Here is a 20,474-nt window from a genome sequence, read left to right as displayed (position 1 = left end):
CAGGGAAAAATATAGCAAAAAAGACTGAATTGGCAGTGGGGGGCGGGGCTCCTGAATATAATATAAATTTCAAAATTAAATACTGAAAAATAACTGAATTTATTTTTACCTCGAAATGACTAAACTAAGATTTCAGCCTCAGGTAAAATAAGAACTTTGACACAAAAATCAAAGTGAATTATGTAGACAATAAAGGAATGGACATATGAGGAACTTCTATAGCAAGAACTCTGCCTTCCACTGAGGTTCTCAAACTTTAACTTTCAGAGAACGTGGCAGAACAGTTGGCCTGTAATTTGCATGAAGATAAGTGCTGGCAGTCATTGAATCCCTGTTTATCATTTGCAAATAAATCTAAAAGTGCCAACACCATCACTAGTAATGAAGTACCAGAGAGTGAGACGCACTGGGAAACAGCTCATTGCATGTACAAGAAGATTTAATGAGGAGACCTGGGAACTCATTATATACTCATTTTAATAATTTACAGACTGGGAACAAAGGTTTACTTCTACAAACAGTGATTTTAAAATTAGAGATCTTTCAACAATCTTGCCCCTGAACTTTGGATTCTGGTTAAGTAATGTCTGTTCAGGTTTTCAGATTAATATGGGCAGAGAAACATTGTTTCAATGCATATATTCTAAGTTTTCTTGAATTTAGGGAAAACTGGAAAACGTGTTCTGTTTTGTTTCTCTTATTAATACACCGTCTAAGTGACCATTCTTCTTTTTTTTAATATTTTATTTATTTATTTGAGAGAGAGAATGAGATAGAAAGCATGAGAGGGGGGACGGTCAGAGAGAGAGGCAGACTCCCTGCCGAGCAGGGAGCCTGATGCGGGACTCGATCCCGGGACTCCAGGATCATGACCTGAGCCGAAGGCAGTCGCTTAACCAACTGAGCCACCCAGGCGCCCCGTAAGTGACCATTCTTATGCAAGGAAATGCTATAGGCTTGCTTTCAATATGTTTTACTCAGCATTAAGCATGTTTTCTGATCCTGTTCAGTTTAAAACATTTAAACATACCAAATTATGTTACTTAATCCTATCTTGTTTCTCAGACATTGACAGAGTTACATCATTTAGCCAGTAGGTATAACATTAAAATACACGGTATTTTTGTACACGTGAGTGGAAAAATATTGGCAAATAATCCAATGTAATTATCATTTGTGATCTCATATTTTGGCTTGGACCAAAAATCCACAACTGTGACATAACGGCATGTACTTCAAACAAGGATTGTATTTCTACAGAAAAAAAATGGGGGATAATTATTTGAAACTAAAAATTTTAAAAATGTTTCCACTACTGGCTCTGTTGTGTTACATGTTGGCAAAATCCCCCACAAAATGCATAAGGAAAAAAATGTCTGCCACAAAATACATAAATACTAAGAAAAATATCAATATTCTTTATGAAAAATATATCACATTACACTGATAATTTAAGAAAGATAGAAACATGGATAATGAGAAGACTAAATAAAGAAAAACACTGAGAGGAAAGAAAGAGTTGGAGAGAGTGAAATAGAGAAGAAAGGATGGGGGAAGAAAGAAGATCTAATTTTATCCTTTTGCTATTCATTAAATTGTACTATTCAAATCTCAAGAGTTCTTTCAAAGTAGAAGTTTTTATATTGATCTATAGTAATGTTTTAAGGGAAATGAATTTATAAAGATCACCTTTTGTATAAAATAAATACAATTTGTCCAGATCATATGAGGTGGTACTTACAATTAGACTTATAAAGGCAAAGATGGTAAATGGAAAGGGGAAATAACAAACTAGTAAATGCACTTTTTAATTTTGAAATTGGTCTTGAAAGTTTTCATTGCGTTGAAAAAATGGGACAATGTCCAGTTTGGCTTCAATATCATCCTCCTCTAAGTCTTTGGTATAACCATATTGGGTATAATTATATTTTATTGTATGAGTTAGGACTACATACAAATCAACTTATAAGAAATCTGGGTGGCCTTTAAAAACATAGTCATCTTTTTTCTTGCATCAGAGGAAAACTGAGGTAGATATCAGTTCTGTGGCTTACCTCCATTAAGGTTCCTAACAGTCACAAGATGGCTTCTAGAGCGTTGGCAAAACACCTGCAACCAGGGCAACAGGAAGAGGAGAATGGCAGTGCTGCCTCGCATGTTTCCTATGGCAGAGAATCAAGAAAATTTATGAAAATTCTTCAGATCCATGGGTAGGAAAAACTGTTGGGTCAGCCAGCCAACAGTTGTCAGCAATAGTTTTTTAAGATCTGTTTTTAATTCTTTGTCCTAAGATCCTAATTATGAAGTAAATCAAGTTCAAGAGCTCCATAATAAATTATAAGAAGCTTATTTCAAAAGAACTAAATATTCAAGGAAGTAGGTTAACCTTTAGGTTCCTACTTTGTAGTGTACCCAAAATGCCAATCATACCTAGTGTTGCAAACCTCTTTCTAGGAGAACTTGCTTTCCTTCAACATCTGTGTCTACCAGGAAAATATCTACTGGCAAAATAAACAGTGTTAAATTCCAACCAACTCACCTAGAAAATTAAATCAATTCCCTTGCTGATTAACAATGTTATTAGAAGATCAAAACACAGTATTTCATATGAATATACCAAGTTCTACCAGAAATCCCTTTACAGAAAAGAATACTGAAATATATTTTTTTTCTGGACCAAAGTAGCATCATTTTTTAAGTGGAGAATAGTGCCAAAGTGTGGCTCCCTAAGTATTTTGAATATTTATCCTCTAGTTTTATTTCATTTCTTTTTCGTGTTTTACAACATTTCCACATGACTAGCATTCTAGAAGATATCTCAGCATTGCAATCATTTCTCTTCTTCTCCACTGGCTTCACATACAGATTTCTCAGGGAGAAAGTTCATAAAAATAGATTTAGAAATGTTGGAACCTATCTTCCGGGCCTAACAAGAAAGGAGCAAAGCAATTGGATCTATTAATGCTTCTTCCAGGAAATTATGAGACAAGTTAGGTAAAACGAATTAATGAACAATATTAGAGATTCTCGAGTTGTCTATAGATGAATCTTCAGGCCTCTCTCCATGACTGTCTGTTTCTGGCTGAATATTCTGATGGAGGCAGAGCCTGGCCAATGAGGCCTTGTTCTTCACCTTAGAGGTGTTTTGTAGAAAGAATGATTCCACTGAATTCAGGGAAATCCATGGGCCTCACAGGGCTGTATGCTCACACCATGTTTATGATAACCTCGATTTTTAAAGTATAGCTCATATTGAAAAAGTCATGAGTTTGTTCTGGCCTCCAGAGACAGGCAAAGGCAGAATAGTTTTTATGGCTCTGTGTCTGTGGCCAGGGAAGGTCACACACATAAACTAGGAAACTATTTTTGATAACTTGGACTTGGAAAGACCAGCTGAGCTCTCTGTAAGCTATTTAAAACCTGCTCTGGATTCTCAGGCAGCACCAGATCTTCTGATTACATGTTTACAAGCCAGTCCTTAAAGATCTGTGTGGCTCTTCACTCCACAGCCAGGACACCTAATGCTATTCACCTTTAAAGTGAAATCCAGATACTAATGGAATAATCTCCATAAATATCTGTGCATGTAGATGAGTGCAATTAATCCTATTTTAGAGACCAGCCAATAAGCTCTTTGTCTAGTGTCATCAGGAGGATCCACATAAAATCTGAGTTCAAATCTTTCATTTTTCCAACTTAGTCAAAATGCTCAGCATAAACTTGATGTCCTGGAAATAGTCTTTGAAGAAATATAAGATACATCCTGAGGAGCATGAGAAGGCAGTGGTTAAGTTCATATACTCCAGAACCAGACTGGCTATGACCCTTGGCAGTTTCCTTGCTCTTCTTGTGCCTTAGTTTCCCCATTTTAAAATGGGGCTGATAGTAATAAGCACAGAATAGATTTGCTGTTAGTACAGAATGAGTTTAGTGTTTGTAAAATGGTGAGAACAACTCTCTGGAACATTGTGAATACATCACAAGTATTAGCCATCATTAGCACAAAGCAAGAGATTGTGTTCTCCAAAATTACTTATTTCCCAAAAATAATTCAAATACATTTCTCTCTGAACAAAGAAAATTGGCGTTGCTCTTCTGTGATACCAATGATCTATTTCTTTTATCTTGCTCTGGAATAAAGGTGTCCCTATCAATTGTGAAATAGGGGGTGTAAAGATTTGTAACTGCAAATATGGCAAAAGTCTGTAAGTAACTTTTATTTCTCCACAACTGAAATTAATTTTATTCTAAAGCCCTAATTTGCTTCTTTGGTGAAAAGTTCATTCTTGCCAATTCAAGGTAACTTAATCACTTTCAGTTTAAAACTCAATCTCTTATGACTCTCAACTCTCTCTTCTCCTTTGCCCCCTTATACCCTTGTGTAAAGTTTTTTTTTTTTTTTTTTAAGATTTAAAAGGGGGCAGGAAGTGGTAGAGGGAGAGGGTGAGAGAATCTCAAGCAAACTTCACGCCGATCGCAGAGCCCGACGCAGGGTTCAATCCTATGGCCCCAAGATCATGACCTGATATGAAACCAAGAGTTGGATGCTCACCCAACTGTGCCCCCCAAGGCTCCCACCCCTGTGTAAAATTTTTGAGATTTTATAAGCTCCTGAGATATTCGTCTTGTGCCTGTGGGAGAGGAAGGGTGTTCTGAGCTCTCTTAGGTATGACTGCAGTTAGGGTAAAGCTTGGGCTACTTGACCTTGGGCATTACCTCTATCTCCACTGTCTCCCATATTGTCCTCAGCTGGTGTAACATGGAGTCTGTTGCCTTAGCATGGCTAGTCCACCCTGCAGACCCTACTACAGGCTCCATCACCTTAGCCCTGGGCTCCTTTCTCAGATCTTAGTTCCTAAACAAAAAATTGGGGCATGGGGGTGAACTAGCTCATGCTCTTTTTTGCTCAAACATGCCACACCACCATCGCTATCAAAGCCACCTCTTGGTGCTCGACGACATTAGTCATCTATTGCTGCATAACTTATTACCCCAACACTTAGTGGTTTAAAACAACAAATATGTATTATCTCACTTTCTGTTGGTCAGGAATTCAAGAGCAACTTAGCTGGGTGGTTGTTGGTCAGGGTCTCTCATGAAGCTGCCATCAAGATGTCAGTAGGGCTGCAGTTATCTGAAAGTTTGGCTGGGGCTAGCAGACTCACTTCCAAGGTCACTCATGTCACTGTTGGCAGCAGGCCTCAGTCCTCACTGGCTATCGGCCAAAGACTTCTGTCCCTCACCATGTAGGCTTCTCCATAGAGATTCTGAAGATTCCTCAGGACGTGGCAGCCAGCTCTCCCAGAGCAAGTGATCTGAGAGAGAGCACAACAATTTTATGTAAAAGACTAATGCGTTTTAATTGTAAAACAATGTTACATGAGACTCAATGGTTTATGTGGCTTCTAAAGCAATTAAGGGAAGTTTGATATCTGGAATTGAAGAGATGATAATCCTGCTCTATGATTATTCTCATTTGTTATTTAAATAGCTACCAGACATTGTGAATTCGAAGCCATGAGACTGAATCTGCAAAAATGGGGATAACAACAACAACCTTTAAATCACAAAAATCAAATTTTGCCATATAATTACGGCACTTGAACAGGAAATTGATATGTGTTATTTTAAACTCAATCACACACAAAATAACATTGTTTCTTTTGAGGATTTTTTTTTTTAATGCACACAGGAAAAAAATAGAGGTAAATATCCTAATATATCAGCCTTCTCCCAGGACTAAAATAGAGAAAAAATGTTGATCGGGCAAATGGCATTACCCTCATCTTCAAAATAGTATCAGTAGAAATATTCAGGAAAGCTGAAGAGAGCATTTTATTTTATTGCGATTATTTCCTCTTAATTGAAAATAATTTACAAATGCAATAGAGAAAGTACAGGAAGAAAGGACCAAATATGGATGACTCTTTTATTTAATGAAACAATCATGCAGATCAATATTAAAGAGATACATACTGTTTAAAATAATACGAACCTGCAATAGAGGAAGTGTGAATTTAGACACATTTACATAGCATCTCATTTCAGAAATAATGTATTCTAGTATTTTCCCCATTATTAATTTAGCAGACATTTAATCTTTATTGGGAACACGGACCATCCTCACAAAGCTGTGTTGTTGTTGTTTTATAGCTTCCTGCTCTGGTAGCAATTCGTCAGCTACATCAGATAAAGAAGCCTTTGATAGCAATTATAAATCAATGATTTTCATCAAAACAAAATGAAATGTAATTGAAAGAATACTGAAAGTAAATGAGACATATCCTGTAGGGAAAATATTATACATAGATCACATGGAGACATGATCATTGGTATCTAAAACAAAACAGATGAATAGTTTAGATATGAAAACCCATAAAAAGATATCTGCATATTTCTCTGACGAAACAGAAAACAGCATCTGGGTTAATGACCTAAAGCAACTTAAACTACCTCTGAGGTTGTACAATGAAACTGAATAAAAGGAGATGATTTCAATGACCTCACTGATATGAGGAATTCTTAATCTCAGGAAACAAACTGAGGGTTACTGGAGTGGTGGGGGGTGGGGTGGGAGGGATGGGGTGGCTGGGTGATAGACATTGGGGAGAGTATGTGCTATGGTGAGCGCTGTGAATCGTGCAAGACTGTTGAATCACAGATCTGTGCCTCTGAAACAAATAATGCAATATATGTTAAGAAAAAAAAAGAAGAAGAAGAAGATAGCAGGAGGGGAAGAATGAAGGGGGGGAAATCGGAGGGGGAGACGAACCATGAGAGACGATGGGCTCTGAAAAACAAACTGAGGGTTCTAGAGGGGAGGGGGGTGGGAGGATGGGTTAGCCTGGTGATGGGTATTAAAGAGGGCACGTTCTGCATGGAGCACTGGGTGTTATACACAAACAATGAATTATGAAACACTACATCAGAAACTAACAATGTAATGTATGGTGATTAACATAACAATAAAACATTTTTTTAAAAAAGGAGATGATTTCAGAGGGCATCTTTGTCAGAATTTTGGTTAAAGGGAAGGAGCACTCGTGAGTCATCAAACCCCATGTATGTGTCAAGATTATGACCACTCACTGCCCTAACCAACATCTGCTTAAGGAGATTTGGTTTAAGGCAACACAAGTAATCAAATCTCATGCTAGAAAGCGTTCAGGTTATAAGCCTAGAAGACATCATCCAGCTGTGTGACAGTCCGAATGTAGCAGGTTACTGGTAGGATTTAAGAGATGTGTGGTGGGGGGTGAAGAATAAAAAGAGATGCTTGCACCAACAATTCCCTCAGCCAGTTCTGAGCTTTCTTACTTCCCCTCCCCCAAAAGGGGGGAGCCACTGTTTCAGGTAAATCTTCCACCTAATACGTTTTAGGGCAGTCAAAAACTAAGACTAACAAAGAAACTGGACCGGGCAGAAGATAACAAGGACACACAAGACAAAGGTTAGCCAATTCTCCCTCATAACTAAGGCTAGTTTTGCCGCTTTTAAAATGCAAATTATGTCAGGTAATAATGATAATCATAAAAGGTCATCTTTATTGAATGTGTACTATGAGCTAGACACTGTACTAAGTGCTTTGCTGTCATTTATTCATTTATTCAATTACTAAGTGCCCAATACTATTCTTTGTACATGGGTTATGGTGATGAAGAGAGTAGATACGATCCAGGCTTTCCTGGATATAATGTATATACTAGAGGGGAGAAGGCAAACAAGCTGATAAACAATATATCAATAGGTGGTAAAAGCTATGTGGAAAATAAAGGGAAAGATGGTTAGAAAACAATGTCACTATCTCATTTAATATTCAGAGCAAACCTAAGAAGTACAAGTGAGAAAACATGAGGTTCTGAGAGGTTAAGTAACTAGACCAAAGTCACACAGTATTTTTTTGACAATGGGTTAACAAAATTCTCTAATAAAATTTCTAAAAATGACTACTTCAAAATTTTCTCAGCTTGAATTGTTTTCCTTTTCCACCCCCAAAGAAAATGCAAAATTATCAGCACCTACACACATATACACTCAAACTATAGCCAAATTCTCTACACAGGACTTCATTAGAGTTTAAATTGCTGAAAAATAAGACAATTCCAAGAAGTGATTGTAGGGATGATTTTTTTTTCTTTGAAAAACAGGGGACAGACAGTGACACTATTTAGATGAAACTATTTTCTGTGATTGTCAAAAGTTTCTTAAAGGCCTCATTTCAGCTAAAAGAAGATCCAAATCCGAGTTGTCCCTACCTTCCGCTTGCTAACAATCTTTAGGGATACGTTTTCTTCCTGCTCCTAAGGGAAAAAATTGGATTTCCTGATATTTTCATTCTCTATGAACACTTGAAATTTGGGGCAGATGTGTCCAAATCAATGTGAACTTGACTCTTAACAATTGTGTGGCTTTCCTGGTTATTTTTATTTAATTGTGTTCACTCTTTGATGAAGGAATGGGACAAAGAATAGCGAAGAAGAAAGGGAGAGACAATACTGTACCTCTTAGAATTTCTAAAAAAGGACAAATCATAGTGTGGTGTTCCCACTGCCAGTCATAGAAACCTCCCAGTGCTAGCGGTAGGGTACCTAGCATTCTTTGCTTGTCCCTACATAGTCCTTACCATGCTGTATTTTCAATTCTTTATTTTCTAACCATTCCATTGGGCCATGAACGACTTGATGGAAGGGATTCTCTCCCATTCATGTTTATACTCACAATATCTAACACAGTCCCAAGACCAAGGTTGGATGACTAAATTAGCAATTAAGTTAGAATTTGGGATAAACCATTTTTGAAGCAGACATCCCAAGTAATCTTTGTTCCAGGTGTTCTTTCCTACAGCCCAGAATACTCAGAGAGCATAGGTTGAGAGCTCTGACAGCAGAGTCAGAAATCTAATGTTAGATTCTCAGTCACAGAACTTGTTAGTTGTATGCCCATGGCCTTTTACTCAACTTCTCTACGCCTCAGTTTCTTTATCTGCAAAATAAAGATAATAAAAGCATCTATATTTTTGCCTATGTATTAGATATGATAATTTATGTTAAATTCTTAGCAATAAACCTAATATTTTGTAATTGCTTCATACATCTGGGCTATTATTATTGTTATTGGTACTTGATACAAGCTTATAATTAGAGCTTCTTGCCCTAACTAGTTTAAGTCAAGAACTTTTTAACCAATAATTCTCCATAATAAAGGCATGGTTACCCACTCATTCTTTCTGTTGAAATCCTCCTTATCCTTTGAGGCACTGAAGACCAAACAGTTTTTGCAGACCCTAAGGTAAGAAGGCTAAGATGGAAATTATAAGTTGGTAGGTTGACCTTTTGGGGTAAGAGTTCTCAGAGCACCATTTAAGAAGGTGCCTATTCTACTTGCTATATGATTGAGAAGGAATACAGGGTGCTTATTCAAGAGTGATCCATTCATACGTTTCAAACGTCTATGCATGACTAGCTGCATAACTGTTCAGGAGCAGAGTTAAATCCTAGGATACAGTTTCCCTGGGGGTGTGTTTGCTCCGTCTTGTGCTCTGAGGAATTCAGTAGCCCTAGTTTGTCTTTGATGGCATCAACGTATTGTCCTTTCATAAAAATATAAAAATTTTCAGCATGATGAAATTAAAATGACATCATATGGTTCAGACACTTTAATAAGTTCGCTGAGTTCAGTTTTTAAAGTGTTTATGTTTATGTTATGTTTATGAGGTGTTTTTGTTCTCTTTCTAATGCAGCATACAAATAATCTCATTCTTAGAGTTTCCTCCTTTCTCACTTACTGTTCGTGTCCAATAATGACATTGACGCTGGTTGCCCCTGGACACCCTTACTTCTACACATTGTCCTACACTTTTCTGCAAAATCACTGTGTATAAAGAGTTTTGAAACAAAACAAAGTAGTTTCAAAACTGTGTCTCCCCAACATTTGACTAGCTGAAACAAAATAAAACAAAACAAAAACCCAGACAATGAAACAGGTGCCATCTAATATTGTGTTCTTAACAAAAATGATGAGAAGGAAAAAAACCACAAGATGCTGAAGCAAAACTGGGCAAACCTGTGTCGTAAGGCTCCTAACCCTCCTGTACCGACCATTTCCTATTCATCTCATTAGTAAAGGAGGGATCCTTCACCCTAAATAGTGTGAGATGGCTGAACACATGACACCAAACACTGGAGAGATAAGAATGATAGCAGTTCATTCGTCGTGTAACTCACCCCAGGGGAGGAGGACACCATATGCCTTGCAGGGTCACACGGGGATTACGCTCAGGAGCAGAGTGAGCCAACAAGAGCTATGGAAGTCAGGCTTTATAGTAACAAGTGGATGAGGTGCCTTCTGCGTCACACTGGAGGATGTGATTGGCTTGTTTCAAAAATTTTGCAGACCAACATGGAAGTAAAATTCATTAGGTTGATGACTAGGTGTGGTGCAGCTGGTCCAGCTGAGAGGGGAACTAGCCGTCTTACCCCTCTATACTATTGAGTCCACAAATCCCTGAGAATTCTCTGTAATATTCCAATACTTAGCTTTTGGAGTAAAGCTAAGTGAGTCATCTTATTTTGTCGTAGAAATGAGTGATGGGAGAAACTGGTTCAATAGGGGAAACTAACCAAGATGAGTCACACCAGATTGAAGAATGGATCAGCAGCCTGATGGTACTCACTCTTTACAATTATTTTATGATTACCAAAGCAGGGAGTGAACCTGTGTTCACCAAATCCACCTACTGTTCCTCTGGAACACACATTTTCTCTGCATCTCCAAGCCACTTTGCAACTACCTTGGGGCCATGAAACTGAGATTCAGCCCATGGAATGTGGGCAAAAGTTACAAATGCCACTTCCAGACCCATGTGAGATCCTCTACCTTCTCTTCCCTTTCCCTAATGACCATAAAAGTCACAGGTTGAAGATGATAGCCTCACAAGATAAAAGGAGTTTAGTCCCTGAATGACTATGGTCCTCTTCCCCACAATATCCTCATTGTACTAGAACATAAGTGAACTATTATAAACTTTTATTACTTCTTATAGCAGATAGCTTATCCTAATAGATAAGCCCAGTACAGAACATTAAGAAAACCTAAGATATGAGAGCACAGCCTAGGTATTGTTACAAATACTGGATACCATTTCCTCTGCATAATCCCTTTCTCATAGCATGCCATGTGCTGTAGAAAACATCTTTAAATTGTATCACAGAAAAGAAAGTCAACTCCTCTTAGGGACAGTGGAAAGAGAATCAAGAATTAAATATAATAGAGCAAAGACAAGTTCTGAATAATACTACCTCAACAAGAGAAAGGTGAAAAGAAGTGGAAAGACAGTCTACGATGTTAATAAATAAAATAAGAACTAAAAACAAAATGATAAGAAAAGAATAGGAGAATAAACAAGAGATTATAAGAATTTAATTGTGGGCCAAAACATCATCTTTACAGATAAAGCAAATAAATTAGAAACAGAATAGACAGAGATGAAAATTGAATTACTGAAATAGACAAAAAATTTGAACAAGTCAACAGTAAAATCAATCACTAGATAAAAAAAATAAGAAAGGGGTGGTGGGTATTGAAACAATCAAATATAAACAAATAGGTAAGGAGCATAAACATCCACAATTCAACAGAAGGCCTCCTGACCCTAGAGAACTTAACAAATGCAACTAAAAGCCTTCAAAGAACTACTACCAACAAATAACCCTCAAAGAATGATTTCAGCACACTGAACACACATGAGTAACACTAATCAAGCCATAGCTTAGTACAATCATTATATTTTAAAAATAAAGAACACAGAAGAAAAAAGGGGGAATAGAGAAAGAGAAACAAAGAAAGGAAAAGTTAGGAAAAGAAGAAATTTTTTAAGCCTCAGGCAGAAAACAAACAAACAAAAATCTCTGAAAAGGAAAAAGAAAAAAAAAAAATGAGGGACAGCATGACCCAAGCCAAAACATAGGGGAGAAATATATGAACAAAATTTCTAAAGGAAAAAAAAAACCATACAGCCCAAGGAGATTACACTCAACCAAGATGTCAGAACATCAAACAGACCATACAAATTTGAAGGAATTCTAGGAATATAGAAGTCCTGGTTTCTTACTGGGAGAAAAGAAGAAGAAGGAGGAGGAGGAGGAAGAGGAGAAGAGGGAGAAGAAGAAGGAGGAGGAGGAAAAGCAAAAAAAAAAAAAAAATCAAATTACTGAACTCAGAAATGGAAAATCCATGTAAAGAGCCTGGGGATGGAATGAAATCCACCTAACTCCAGAATAAATACTAAACTAATGTGGTCAAAAAGCAATGGCAGACAAAACAGTAGAAGTAATATACAATCTGTGCGAAACAGAGTTCCACTAACCAGGGAGGATGCAGGCACCAATGTGAAAGGAGACAAGTGGGAGTTAGGACCCAGGGCTCTGGGCTCAGATCTGAATTCTAGCCTTGCTGCTTTCTTAGTAGTGTGGCCCTGGGCAATTATTTGAATTTTTCTTAGCTTAGTTTTCTCATGTTAAAAATGGGGATGATATCTCTACCTCATGGGTTTGTTTTAGGGATGATGTGATTTAATACACTTAAGGCATGTAGGATAGTGCTTGCACATTGTAATCACTCAGTAAGTGTTAGCTATTGTTAGTAATGACCTCATTTCCCATTGCAAGGACTTCAATCGATACTGCTTAAAATGGAAATAAGTAATTTTTAAGAATGACTCCAACTTCTTAATGTGTTTTATTATCTTTTGTAAGCTTAGAGAGATCTTTTAGAATATAATATCCCAGCAATTTCATTTCTCTTGAACTCAAATAAATTTAAATTTAATATTTTAATTTAGACTATAATCTCATTAAAAAGTTGCTTTCACCAATTTATATACCTATGTTTCCATCTGTATATATATGTGTAGAAAGACATCTGGGCTGAAGTTATTTTTATACAGTGGGATTGGCAGTAATTTTTTTAACTTTTTTTAACTTTTGGCATTATTTTACTTCTTTATATTGATCCTGTGTTATTAAAATAAAAATAATATTACATGAGAACAAGGAAATTGTTTCTTGCATCCCATAGATTAGGTATGACCTGAGCCAAAGACAGACGCTTAACCAATTTAAATTTAGCTATGGCCAAAATTGGTCTAAAAGTAGGCATTTTAAATAAAAATAATGTAGGTCACATCTTATTCACTATACTTTATATGGTTTCCACATCCAAATAAAACTCTTATGTAAAAATTACTTTCTAGTCACAATTCATTCTCTTGAAAGTCAATTGATAATTATTCATACATAAATGCCTTCAAATTTTGTTACCAGAAAAATCAATCCTGCTTTTGTCTAGTTGAACATGTTCCTAGCATGGCTAGATCATTAAAATCCAACATCTTCTACTCTTCACATAATTTAAGAACAGAGACAAAACTAAACACCTTTAATAGAGTCTCACATAAACTTTCTCAAACCTCTTAAACATTCACTGAAGAGGTAATAGTCATGTATTCAAAGGAATTTGCTTTCAGTGTTTAGAGTAGATAAGTAAATGAGGTTTAGTGTTTTATTTAGGAAATTACTAATTTCCTACCTCCTTAGCGCCCTCTCTTTTCCCAAATTTCCTTATCTTCCTCAGATATGTCACTCCTATTCTTAATAAATGTTCTTACCTTTGAGATTTTTGTGGTGCACATTCTTATTTTTTGTCCATTTTCTCTACTTAACATGGACTCTAAAACACTGCTCTATCCAATTGTCATCTTAAAGACTTATTTTCAAACTGACTTTTCATTAAATACCCACAAGAATATCAGGAGTTACTGATTTTTTTACATGTGTTTCTATTAATCTTCAGTATATATCTTTCAAGAGCAAACTTGTTTTGTTTTTTTTTTAAAGATTTTATTTATTTATTTGCTAGAGAGAGAGCATAGGTGAGAGAGAGTGAGCGAGAGTACAAGCAGGGGGAGCTGCAAGCAGAGGGAGAAGCAGGCTCCCTGCTGAGCAAGGAGCCCGATGCGGAACTCGATCCCAGGACCCTGGGATCATGACCTGAGCTGAAGGTAGCCGCTTAACCGACTGAGCCACCCAGGCGTCCCTCAAGAGCAAACTTGTAAGAAGAAAGAACTGTTGTTAATAAAAGGGAATAAAACATTATCTTCTTAGAGCTTGAACCTAAGGGACAATAGAATATATGTTTGTTTGTTTTTTATTTCAATCCAAGCTGCCTTTACATTACCCTTGTACAGGAAACATTTTATTTCAAATGAACAACGATGCCTCTGTCAACAGTGAATACTGACATTTTTCCAACTGCGGCTCTCTGACAGATTCATTCCTACTGAAATAGCAGTAGTGGGGAACAGACTAGAGGATATCTTGCCTGTTAATAACTTTTCTAAAACGGTCTTTAGAAAAAGTGATGTTGACTTCCATTCTGCTCCATCTAGCAGTGGAACAAGAAGAAATTGGCTCTGATTGCAGCCAGAAAGATTTACTATTATGGAAGTTCTCTTCATTCTGTTCTCCCCTCAAATTACCATCCTATCATGCCTTTCTTTCATCACAAATGTCACAAAAATAACTCCCTTTTTCTACCATGTAATCCATGCAATGTGACTTCCTTCTCCTTTGTTCTCAGAGATCACTAGTAATCTCAAAGCAATCCCAAATGCCCTCCCCCTACTTCAGCCTCTTTAATTTCTCTGTGGCATATGACTCCTTTGACCTTCCTTAATGGAACTAGACTAGTTCTCTCTGAACATAATTGTCTAGTGTCTCGACTGGACCTGTATCTTAAGAGTAGGCATTCCCTAGCCAATGTCATCTTCCCTTTGTCTCCTTCATTGCACACTTCCTTCAAGATTTTAGTCATTTCCGTGGCGTTATAGATATCCTAGATTATAGCCTGCTTGGATTAAATGCCAATTTCAGTACACATCATGTTGTTTTGTTTTGTTTTTTTCCTGTCTCCACAGCCTCACTTCTATTGTTTGCTCTGACTAAAATGATCTCTTCAAGATCATTTTTCAAAACTCAGCTCAGGTTGTCACCTTCTCCACAAAGCCTTCTCCAAATGGAAGTGAACATTATTTCTATGAATATCCATAGTAATTTGTTTCACTTTTTTTTTTTTTTTTAGTGAGAACATGAAAGTTCTCCTTAGGAAATTTCTATTATATAATACAGTATTAACTATGATTACCATGTTATACATTAGATCCTCAGACCTTACTGTGAATTGTTACAAAGTGGGCTGGGACCTGAACATCTTAGCTGCTTATTGTACTTATTGTTTGTGTTTAGTTTTTGGTGTTTTTTTGTTTGTTTGTTTTATTTTTTTAAGCAATGCTTTCTCAAAGCAGGGAACTCCATTATGAGAAAGTGTCCAAAATACAGATGGCAAAGTGAAATATCATTTGGCTTTCCTCAGAGACTTGGGCAGCCATGGAAGCAAGTGGAAGATGGTGGAAATGGAAAGCTGGGTCTCCCTTTCCCTGTGGGTGCAGCAAGAAGACAAAATGATGCTGAAAAATGGGATCTAAGCAGTAGGTAAGGCCCATCCTACCTCTCAGAAGGGCACAGCCAAGATTTCTTTCTTTTTTAAGGTTAAAGAATATTCCATTGTATATATACCAAATTTTACGTATTCATTCATCTGTTGGTGAACACTTAGGTTGTTTCCTTGGCTGTTGTGAAAATGCTACCATGAACATGGGAGTACAGATATCTTTTCAAGATAATGGTTTCATTTCCTTTGGATATATATCCAGAAGTGAGATTCTGGATCATATGGCAGTTTTACTTTCAGTTTCTTGAGGAAACTTCATACTGCACCAATTTACATTGGCTGCACCCACGTAGTAGCAGCAGTTTTCATTTCACCAGCACACAAGAGGTCCTTTTTCTCTACATCCTTACGTTTATCATTATTTGTCTTTTTTTTATACTAGATATCATAACAGGTATGAGGTAATACCTCATTGTGGCTTTGATTTGCATTCTTCTGAAGATCAGTGATGTTGGGAACACCTTTTCATATACTTGTTGGCCATTTGTATGTCTATTCAAATCCTTTGCCCCTTTTTAAAATTAGGTTATTTGGTTTTTGCTATCAAGTTGTATGATTTCCTTGTATATTTTGGATATTAACCCCCTTATTGAATTAGTGGTTTATAAATATTTTCTCCCATTATACAGGTCGTCTTTTCATGTTGTTGCTGGTTTCTTTTTCTGTGCAGAAGATATGTAGTCTGAGGTAGTCCCACTTGCTTATGTTTGCTTTTGTTCCCCTTTGTTTCTGGTGTCAAATCCAAAAAAATTCATTGCCTGGATCAATGTCAAGGAGCTGACCCTCTATGTTTTCTTCTAAAAGTTTCATGAAACAAAAAATTTTTTAAAAATGTTTTATGGTTTCAGGTCTTATATCCAAGTCTTTAATAACTTTTGAATTAATTTTTGTGTATGATGTAAAATGGGGCTCCAATTTCGTCATTCTGCATGTGGCTATCCAGTTTTCCCAACACTATTTATTAAAGACTCTTCTTTCTCTCTTATATATTCTTGACTCCTTTGTTGAGAATTAATTAACCATATATGCATGGGTTCCTTTCTGGGCTCTTTCTTCTGCTCCATTGATCTATGTGGGGTTTTTTGATGCCAGTACCACACTATTTTGGTTACTGTAGCTTTGTAATATAGTTTGAAATCAAGAAATATGCCTCAAGCTCTGTTCTTCTTTCTCAGTATTGCTTTGGCTTTTCAGGGTCATTTTAAGCTGCATACAAATTTTAGGGTTATTTGTTCTACAGTAATATCTTTGGAATTTTGATATAGATTGCATTTAATGTAGTATGGACATTTTAACAATATTAATTCTTCCGATCCATTAGCACGGAATAGATTTACATTTATTTGTGTCTTCTTCAATTTTTTTCATCCATATTTTACAGTTCTCAGTGTACAGATAGATCTATTACCTCCTTGGTTAAATTTATTTCTGTTGTTTCAACAACCCAGTCTGTGGTGCTTTGTTATGGCAGAGTAGCAAACCAGTACAGTACCATGGGATTAAAATATAAGGTAGTGATACTATTTAATTACAGAAAATATATTTCTAAATGATAAAAGTTAATTACCTTATTTCTTCTTATCCCTTCCTTTTGACTTGGACTAAAAATTTACGATTATAATCGTTAGCATATGCTCCAAAAAAGAATTCATTTTCTCCAGTAGAGATATTCAAAGAAAGTGGTTAGAAGTTGAAAATCTGGAAATTCTTCTGTTATTTCACCTGTTTCATAGCATGCTGGTAAGAGCTCTTAAATCATGAGAGAAATACCTATCTGGTGCAAAGACAGATGGTGCCGGTAAGAAAACAGCTGGGGGGAAAACATTTATATATGGAAAATGGCCATATTGCATCATAGAATGAACCAAGTAAAAGCAAGACTAAAAGTTAGAGGTTAAGATAGAAGAATAAAGGAAGGAAGAAAAGGAAAAAGAGAGTGAAGGGAAGGAAAAAAGAAAAGAGAAGAGAGAGAGTAGAAAAAAAAGAAGAAAGGAGTAGGTTAGAAGAGTGAGAGAGAAAAAGTCTATTAAATTTTTTTTTTTAAGTTTTTTTTTTTTTTTTTTCTGAGAGAGAGAAAGAGATAGAGAGCATGAGAGGAGGGAGGTTCAGAGAGAGAAGCAGACTCCCTGCCAAGCAGGGAGCCCAATGAGGGACTCGATCCTGGGACTCCAGGATCATGACCTGAGCCGAAGGCAGTCGCTTAACCAACTGAGCCACCCAGGCACCCGTCTATTAAATATTTTTTTCTTCTTTCTTTAATGTTACTAATAAAAGCTCATGGAGTTCTTCCAGAGTGGAAGTGTTTGTATGGGTTGATAACAATGTTTTGGTGAAAGTGGCCAATGTGCAAAAAAATAATACTGTGAATGTTTATAAAATAACACATTTAGTTTGCTCAGTTTTTTTGTAGAAGTGTTCATAACAGCGATGAAGAGTGGGGGAAATAAAATAAATAGAGAAGCAGAAGGAGATCTCAAATATGATGACTTTTCAAAAAATTGTAATGCATAGAAAACCAGAGAGAGGTTTTTCCTCTCCGTAATTGGTTTCAGCAGTATTGTGCCTTCTAAGCACTTGTAAATATTGTTGCCAATAACCATTTTAATTTTTGTTACTGGATGATAACAACTCATGGCTGTCTCCTTCTCCAGAGCATTGCCCTCAGCCAAACTAGAGCCACCTTGCCTAGAAAGATATTTTTAAAAAGGAGACATTATGACACAATTTCTGCTCTAGAGCTCCCCTAGGGGATACTGAAACTGAAACCACAATTTTGCTTTGCTTTTTATCCCCTGCCCTATCCTGCTTCCTTCCTTCCCCTTATTCTGAGCATATTCCTGCAGTAAATCACATCAGATCCTCAGACTCAGGCTCTGTGTTCTAGGATATGGTCCTAAGAAGCAGCCTCTAAGGATGAGATTCTTGAGTTGGACCACTTCCCTGCTGAAAGGCAATGAGGACACATCCTGGATAACATGGGAAGTGTTCAGTCACCAGCTTGCTATAGCTCTGCAATTGTTAAGTGTCACCTTTGGTAAAATGTAAAGACTTGTAAGGGCATATGAAAGCTGGTGCTATGTTTTGGGTATTTGAGAGGCATTAGAGAAACAGCAGATGAAAAGATTAGAATGAATTGTTATATATAACCAGATTGGAGAAGTGCAGGGCCTGCTGAGGGTGGAGAGAGAGTGTATGCTGAAATGGCTATAAGACCTGGCTAATATGTTCCAGCAGGAACTGAGAAAGTGAGTGTATCTGGAGAGTGTTGGATCAAGAGAGATGGAATATAAAACTGAATAAGGGTGTTTGTCAATATGGGGGATATTCTTTCATAATGTAGGACTAAACATCTTGGTCAGGGCCATGGGTAAGTGCTCAGTATGCTATTGGTATAGTTCCTGGTAGCATAGAAAAAAAAAGATGTCCTATATTAAACAAACTAAAGATGCCAGATCTGCCATGTCATTTTAGTGGAAGAAGGTATTGAAAGAGAAGTGGACACACTAAAATGTGTTCACTATATAAGACTGGAAAACCCTCCATGTGACGATGTTCAATTTCAGATACTTCTGATTTTAAAGGAAGTAAATTCAGAATTTAATCTCAGCCAGTGCAAGACTCTCAACTTTACTTTGGTTTTATGTTGTTTCCAGTAATGGTGTGAGAAAGATGGTGATGGGTAAAAGGGGATGCTTTATATAGCTTTATGCAGAAGGGGCATGAGGGGCAGGTTTCCCATCCCAGTGCTTTCTTCTGATCCTCAAAGGTCTCCACTGAGGTATAGCTTCACTAGATTAGTCTTCAGGCTTTCAGAGTATTGTCTCTATTATACAGCTTTACATAATTTTTCCACAATTAACTGGAAAAGGCTTTAAAAATACTCCTCTGTTTTTTTAACTGTTTGTGAGAAACCAAATTTTCTTCATATACTTCAATTGAAACAGTATACTGCAAAAGACTGAATACAGAATAGATATGAGAATTCATCTGTTTTCTATCAAACCAAACATTACCAGTTTGTTGTTTGGGACAATATAATTGTTTTTCATAAGAGTATGCTATCTGTGTTAACATGTAATAAGCCTATTACTGATATTTCAAACAAAGTAATAAATGAATGTTTTAAAATGTCTCACTTTTAGCTTATAATACAATAAATATAAATAGATATAACCCATGTTAACAAAAGTTCTTTGGAGTCCTCAATAATCTGTAAGAGTGTAAAGAGTTCGGGGCGCCTGGGTGGCTCAGTCGTTAGGCGTCTGCCTTCGGCTCAGGTCATGATCCCAGGGTCCTGGGATCGAGCCCCGCATCGGGCTCCCTGCTCGGCAGGAAGCCTGCTTCTCCCTCTCCCACTGCCCCTGCTTGTGTTCCCTCTCTCGCTGTGTCTCTCTCTGTCAAATAAATAAATAAAATCTTTAAAAAAAAAAAAGAGTGTAAAGAGTTCTTAAGAACAAAAACTTGAGAACCATTGATCTAGAGGATAGTGATCAGAGTCCTACTTCTTCCATAAACAAGCTTAACCAAACAGAATCTTGAGCAGAGGATCATAGACTCTGAAAATGAAGAGAATGCATCCCATTGGGTCCATAGCAACCTGACAAGACAATTCCTGCCACGAGCCCACTGATGTGGGGCCTCAGTTCTTGCCCATTCTCAAGTCTAGTTCTTCAGAATAATGTCCTATATCTTTCCAATAAGTTGCCTTTGCTTAAGTTAACTGGGGTTAATTTCTGTTGGCTGCCATCAAATCATGCTAACAGATAAGAGTGTGTAATAATACTCCTTTATTAGGTCTGAGTCTAAAATCTTTTACTTCGCTTATAGTCCAAACTCTGTTGTGTCAATGAGTTTCTGCCTATGAAGGCAAGCATCTGTGACACCAGGGGATTCACAACAACAAATGAGGA

At 36.9% G+C, this 20,474-nt stretch overlaps 1 long non-coding RNA gene across 1 annotated transcript in view; it reads right to left on the bottom strand.

The window, feature by feature from the left end:
* The window catches only part of LOC129046421 (uncharacterized), a 48,185-nt gene that overhangs the window by 10,085 nt on the left and 17,626 nt on the right, over positions 1 to 20,474 (bottom strand). The window contains exons 2-3 of the long non-coding RNA XR_008507675.1: positions 5,166 to 5,315; positions 2,055 to 2,162 (exon numbers count right to left, since the gene is read on the bottom strand). This is a non-coding gene — a long non-coding RNA (uncharacterized LOC129046421). The remainder of the gene's footprint in view (positions 1 to 2,054; positions 2,163 to 5,165; positions 5,316 to 20,474) is intronic.

Source organism: Mirounga angustirostris, unplaced genomic scaffold (genome assembly GCF_029215605.1).
Source record: "Mirounga angustirostris isolate CCGP_5_RB_7025 unplaced genomic scaffold, mMirAng1.0.hap1 SCAF_4, whole genome shotgun sequence".
Classification (NCBI taxonomy): Eukaryota; Metazoa; Chordata; class Mammalia; order Carnivora; family Phocidae; genus Mirounga; species Mirounga angustirostris.
Note: the sequence above shows the minus strand (reverse complement) of the source record. Positions and strands in the feature narration are given on the sequence as shown.